This window comes from Acinonyx jubatus, chromosome B4 (assembly GCF_027475565.1).
Source record: "Acinonyx jubatus isolate Ajub_Pintada_27869175 chromosome B4, VMU_Ajub_asm_v1.0, whole genome shotgun sequence".
Taxonomy (NCBI): Eukaryota; Metazoa; Chordata; class Mammalia; order Carnivora; family Felidae; genus Acinonyx; species Acinonyx jubatus.
The window spans coordinates 45,877,040-45,884,425 of NC_069387.1; positions in this window are offsets into that span (position 1 = coordinate 45,877,040).

Sequence of the window (7,386 nt, forward strand, 5' to 3'; positions counted from 1 at the left end):
TGGAAACACCGTGCGGTCCTTCTGTCTCAACTCACCCACCATTTTGTTTATTCCAAGTGTTCTGCCCATATGAGGAATTTAAATGCACCTTTAACTCACTGGTAATCATTGTCATCTGGAGTTGTTAACCTAATTGTTAGCCTCATTTGTGCAGGCCGCTCTGCCCCAATCTTGAAGGACTTCCTGCTGTGCCTGCATCTTGACAGAGAGGACCTTGAACTTGAGCCAGATAGTGGTGATCAATAATGGTGATGCTGATGGCGTCCAGTTTTGTGGTAACATATGTTAACTTTACTGTATAAACAAGATTTACTTTTGACTAATATTTGTTGATTACTATAAAACAAATGACTGTTTAATTATTTTAATTACTTGATGACACTGATTATGAGGCACTGTTATTTTATGTGCCACCAAGAAAGAAAACAAATGTTACCTGGTAAACTATGATATTTAATTGATTTGAAATCATCCAGGGACATTAAAATGTGAAATAGCATGCAGTTTACGATTCGGAAGAGATTGTATGTTGCTTTGTAAGAGTTCCTGGGTCTTTCCTTCTCATAGCCATGTCCCCTTTATTACAAACTAATCTATTAAAGGGCAAAGATCTATTTTTCTTTAGCGTTACCCTCATCCAAGGGTTGCTCAATGGCTTTCCAATGATTAACAGAATTCTTCTTCTTCTTTTTTTTTTAATATTTATTTATTTTTGACAGAGAGAGAGAGAGAGAGAGAGAGGGAGAACATGAGCGGGGGAGGAGCAGAGAGAAAGGGAGACACAGAATCCGAAGCAGGCTCCAGGTTCCGAGCTGTCAGCACAGAGCTGGACGCTGGGGCTCGAACTCACAGACTGCGAGATCGTGACCTGAGCCACAGTCAGACGCTCAACCGACTGAGCCACCCAGGCGCCCCAACAGAATTATTCTTGACATTAGATCTAATCATCTGTTTTAGTTACAGTAAAATGGGGCCTATTTCTCAGCATGGTCAAGTAGCAAGAACATTTGGGAATCAGAAGAACATAGGGTCAGAAGATCTGGATTCCAATTTGGCTCTGTCCTGCTGGTGTGATTAGTGTCTCCTCTGCAAATTCCCGAGCCTCTGCAGGCCTCCGTTCCTACATCGGCAACGTTGGGGTAATAATGTCCCTTTACAGTGCTGTCAGCAGGATAGAAATTGCTCAGGCACTTAAAAGCACTGTGCGGACTGTTAAGGGCTAGACTCTCCCTACTCCTAGGATTAAGTTGGTTGTACTACCTACAACTGACCCCAGCTGCTTCAAGAGCATTGTATGGATGCATCATTTTAAAGCACAGATTATTAGCAGTCCTCCTTTCTCTGAAGCCTTTGATATGTTGTGAGATACTTCCCTTTGCAATTTATTAGCTATTAAAATTGAATAATGTTGACCGTGTGTGTACTAGAGACAAAAGATACCGTATGGATTGTTTAGGCAGTGGGGTTTTAAGGATGCAATGTTATGATGAAGCAGAATTTGGTAGGAGAGGGATAATAATAACACTCCTTAAGGGCTGTGTATGAACCAGTTAGCATCAGAAGTGCTCTATCTATTTGGTTTATCTCATTTAACCTTGACAGTGACCCTGGGAGGAAGGTACTAGTACTTCCCCAGTGTTGTAGATTAGGAAATTGGGGCATAGAAAGGCTAGGTAATCTACCTAAGAGCAGGCAGCTAGTAACGGTGAAGGTAGGGTTCAAAGGCAGGTACTGTAGGGCCAGAGTCATGCTGCTCTGAATGCTTCTGTAAATATCTAGGGCATTAGAGCAGGAAGTGTGACCCACCCAATTTCCAAATCACCAAGTGCTGAAGAGGTTGGGGAAGAGGGCAGTCGGGGACTTCACAATGAATCATGGCAATGGCTACAGCTGCTTTTGTTTCCTTGGAAATGATACCCAGGAAGAGAGACAAGTTCACGAGACTGGGGGTGGATGCGGGGGTTGATATCTACAGCAGAAGAACCCACTCAAAATTTGGAGCTTGATGGGAGGAACACTCAGAAGCAGGGTTTACCTAGGCTGAGAGGGAAATCATGCAGGTAGTAATATTTATGTGTAAGGCAAAACAAAGCAGAGCTCTAGCAACCAAAGTTGTATGCATGTTGAATTGCCTACTAACCATTTACAGGGAAGAGAGAGCGAGACCAGGAGCTGTGGGAAGGGAGTCTGGTGAAGTGAGCATGGTAAGAAGGGAGAATTCAGCTACTGAGGAGAGAGGAAGATTTTGAGGAAAGACACTTTAAATGGAAGCAGCTTTTTTTTTTTTTTTTTACCCTGAAGCATACAATAATTGCCTCTTCCTTCTTTGCAGGAAACGTTCATTAAGCCAACATACTTTCCCAAGTCAGGGGGTCGCATGGGAAGTCAGAGTTGAGCCTGGCCTTAGTTAAAAGGAGACAAGGTTCAGTTACTTTGGATAACATTTGATTGGCCTTGATTTTTAGTTTTATTCTTCCTGTGAATTGAAGTCCAGAAACACACTCTACACCGAGGTTGTACAATATGACATCTTTCCCTTCAAATAGGACAGAATAATGGAGACGTGTTCCCTTGTTTGTAGGTTATTGCAGTCAAGCATGATGAGCCATTTTGTTTTTGGTCCCTCTGCCCCTTTCAGAATGGTCTTGATTTATTGTTTAAAAATAACTTGCACGCTAAAAATATTTGTGATGAATATGCTAACGATACCACTGATAATATCAGTGCGATGACAATAACTCCTAACATTTTTGGCATCTTTACTATGTGACGATTATAACTTAATTTCCTCTGAGAAAAAGCCACTTTAAAAAGCAGGTAGACCAAGTTTCTGAGCCTTAAAAAAGCTGAGGCTGACAATTAGGGCAGAACTGTGTTGTCTCAGGGAGGAGAGGTAGGTTGGAGAAACAGATATGGAAAGTCATTAGCGTCTTCAGGTACTCATGGGCACCTTGGAAGTGATGAAATTCCCCAAGTAGAGAAGGTAGAATAAGAAAAGAGAGCCTAGACATGACACTGAGGAATGCCAGCATTCAAGGGGGCAGAAGTGGGGGACAGTTGTACTAAGGAGAATGAGAAAAAGTTGTGACATAAGGAGCCACTAAGCCAAGAAGCCAGAGGAGAGTATGTGTGTCCCAAGAAGGACTTGTGGACAGTGTCGAATGCTGCTAAGAAGCCAAGTAGGAAAGAGACTGGGAAGCATTGGCTGGATGTAGCAACAAGAAAGCCTCCGATCTTGGCAAGAACAGTTACACGACAGGCTGAGAGGTGCAGAAATCAGACTGAGAGATCCAAGGAGGTTGTGGACGGTACAGAAACGGATGACACAGTCTAGTTGTTACAAGGAGGGTAACACACAGCAGCTGAATGAGGAGAGGTCAAGATACATTTTTTTTAAAACCATGGAGAGACTGAAGCAAGTTACTTTAATTTTGAAAAAAAGGAGCTAGGAAGGAGGAAGATGTCAAGATTCAGGAGTGAGGTGGTTGGCTGAGTGATATTTCTGAGAAGTTAAGAAAGACGTACATCAGGACGTATCTTCCATTATGCAGAGAGAAAAGGAGGAGATGAGTATAGGTGTCTATGCTTTTGGAGGTTGTAGGTGGGAAGGTGTAGGAGCCCATGTGAGAAAGATTTTCTTTTCTCTGTGAGTAGATTATGAGAATAATAGAACAGGTACAGGACAGAACAGGCACCATTTTTTTCCCTAGAGGCAAAGCATCGGCAAACCAAATCGTAATTGGTGATAAGGCATGAGAACACGGTTGTATGCAATACTAGGAAGCCTAGAGTGTATGGTCCAGGTAGTGGGGATCTATCCCACTAAGATTTTTACATAGGGGGGCTAAATAATTGGTGTTCCTGACTCACGTTAGCAGAGAGGATCATCTGGTGTAACCAAGAGGCTTCTGAATGCGGGTCCAAGAGACTGAGGCTCAGAGAGGAAGGCGTTCCCCCCTCTAATGAGTTCCCCCATTTGCACAAAGATTGCCTCCCCGGTCAGCCTTTCTCATCAATGATATCCTACCCTGTCCTTTTTGACTGTGCACATGTTCTAACCTCAGGGAAGACCCACTCTCTGCCCATGGTAGTGATGCCTTTTCCTCTGCCTCCTCTTAGAACATAGCAAAAAATCAGTACCACAGATATTGATACACCAGGGAATTAATTGCTTCCTTGCAATTTTGCTTCCGGATTACAAAAACAAAAGGTCATTTCCTTTAATTTTCAACGCTTCTTCAGGTCCGGTTTGTTTCCTTTAATTTTCAGCACTTCTTCATGTTTAGGTAGGCTGTGTACTGGAGCAGTGAGCAGAACAGACAAAAGCCCTTGCTTTTTTGGAGTTAACATTTTTAATGTGGGAGACAGGTAGTAAATAAATGCACCAATAAATATATGGTAGGGCAGGTGGTGTGTGTTGAGCCAGAGGTGTGTCAGTGTGTGCTGCTTTATTTATTTATTTAAAATTTGTTTAATTTTATTATTTTTGAGAGAGACAGAGAGAGAGAGAGAGAGAAAGAGAGAGAGACAGAGTGCGAGTGAGGGAGGGGCAGAGAGAGAGGGAGACACAGAATCCAAAGCAGGCTCCAGGCTCCGAGCTATTGGCACAAAGCCTGACGCAGGGCTTGAAACCACGAACTGCAAGATCATGACCGGAGCCGAAGTTGGATGGTCAGCGGACTGAGCCATCCAGGCGCCCCATTGTGTATGCCACTTTAGACAGGGCAGTGACATAGCAACCAAATGCATTGTATGGTCCTTCTTTGGACCCTGACTGAGATAAACTAAAGGTTAATTTTTTTTTCTAACTACGTCATAAAATCGAACCCAGGAGTGACAGTCAATTTTTTGTTGGATATAAATTAATGTGTATCTCCCCACCAAGTAACAGCGCAGCGGAGAACCTGGATGATCCCTTCCACAAATGATCAACATTAACGTCACCAATGAGGCACGACGTGCCTCTGGACTAATGCTCTGAGGATGGAAAATTGCCCATGTGACATATGTGGCATACCTGAATTGAATGGTAAAGAGATCAGAAAAACCAAATAAGAGAAAATTCTCTAAATTACTGGCCTGGGGGGCATGTGGGTGGCTCAGTCTGTCGAGGGACTGACTTGTGATCTTGGCTCAGGTCACGATCTCACAGTTCGTGAGGTCGAGCCTCACGTCAGGCTCTACCCTGACAGCGCAGAGCCTGATTGAGATTCTCTTGTCTCCCTCTCTCTGACCCTTCCCTACTCGCATGTGCTCGTACTCTCTCTCTCTCTCTCTGAAAACAAACAACAAAAAAACAACTTAATAAAGAAAAATTACTGGCCAGTATGTTAAAAGACAAGGAAAGGCTGAGAAGTTGATCCAGTTTAAAGGAAACGAGGAGACATGACAGGTAAATGCTGTCTGTGACTGTGGACCAGAGTCACTCTGTACTAAGAAATGTTATAAAGAACATTAGTGGAATAATTGTTTAAATTGGAATAAGACTGTAGATTAGATAAACGTACCAATGTTAAAGTTTCTGAAACTAATAACTGTATTGTGATTGTGCAGGAGAATATCCTTGTTCTTAGGAAACATACACTGAAGTATTAAGGTGACAAATGGCATGATATACGCAGCCTACTATCAAAAGATGTGGAGATAAATTGTAGTAGGTATGCACAAGCATCCACATAGCCTTCTTCTTTCGCCTAATACGTTTGTGCCCTCGTCCTAGTTTACTCTGCCCCAGCCAGACTGGTCTTCTTTGTATTCCTCAAGAGTCAGGGCCTTTGCACTGACTGTTCCTTTGCTTGGAATGTTCTTGCCCCAGAAATTCACTTGCCTGGCTCCTTCTCATCATTCAGGTCTCAGATAACCTCTTCAGAGAAACTTCCCTTGACTACCCAACCTAAAGTGTTCCCTCTCCCCCAGAACACTTACCATTATCTGAAAATATTTAATTAATTAATTTCTATACTTTTCGTTCTTTTTTCTAGCCCTTTCCACTGGTATGTACGTATCATGAGACAAGGAACCTTGATTAGGACTCTGTCTCCAGTACCCAGTGTCAGAAACATAAGTTCTCAATATATATTTGTTGAATGAATGAAGATGGGAGGGGGTATGAGAGGGTGGGAGGGGGAGAGTGGGAGGGGCAGGACTCTAGGAGGAAAGTGGGCAACATGAGCACAGTTATTGGAGAGACTGTGTGTGTGTGTGTGTGTGTGTGTGTGTGTGTATGTGTCTTAGTGTCTCATGTTCCATCCTATACCAACCAAGTACACTGTTTTAGGAGGGGAAGGAAAAAGTTGTAAAAATGTGCTTGTTTGAAACAGAGTTGATCATAGTCAGCAGTTTTGGGGAAAAAGAGGAATCAAAAGAGAGGAACTTTTTTGACATACCCATAACTCCATTGTCATGTCAGCGATTTCTTTTTGATGACAGAATCTCTATGAAAATTGCAGCTAGAATGGCAAAAAGGATCTAGTTCCCAATTACATCTAAGTGGACTGGCTTGTCCTTTATTTTGGGAAATTCCCCTTCCATCTTATCCTGTTCAGAACAGTGTTCTAATTTCCCCATTTATGGTACCAACACCTGGACATCATCTTTGTCTCTCTTCACTGTCCCTTCCTGGTGATACCTCACATAGAATACTTTGATATGTGGACCTGTGATGTCAGTCTGAGTTTCTCACAGTGTGCTCTTTGCATCTCCTGTATCTTCTGTATCAATGCAGATTCCTTGCCCCAAAATCAGAATCTCTGGGAGAGGACAACAGGAAAACAGTTAACTTTTAAAAAATTTCATACCATTTTTTTTTTTTGAGTCACGTATACATTTCAAAAACCCAAAAGGTACCGAAGGATACGTAGTAAAGAGTTTCCTTCTAGCCCCTGTTTCTCAGCTACCTACTTCCCTTTCTCGGAAGCATATATTGTTACATTGTTTTCAGATATATTTTTTCCAGATTTCTTTTTCTACATAGACAAATACGTGCATCTATTGTTCTCCCCACTCCTGCTGCACAAATGGTAGCTTGCTATACTCATGGTTTCTATAAACTGTTTTATGTGCCGATACAGAATGAATTCGTCCCGTGTTGGTATATCAGGAACATCCTCATATTCCCCACAGCTGTGGAGATTCCCGTGCGTGGAGGTGCCACACTTAAAAAGTAGCCAATCAATAGCCGTTTACACTTTTGATAATGAGAACAATGCTGGAATGAATAACTCCCTACACATATCCTTTCCCACATGTGCAAGGACATCTAAAAAATTCCTGCTGATACCTGTCGGCCAGGTATTTTCATTCGCTGCATGTTTCCAAGAGGAAACAACACGTTTCCAGAGGAGGCGTTACCCATTGGGGCTGAGCTGTGACTTTTCCCTAGTCATT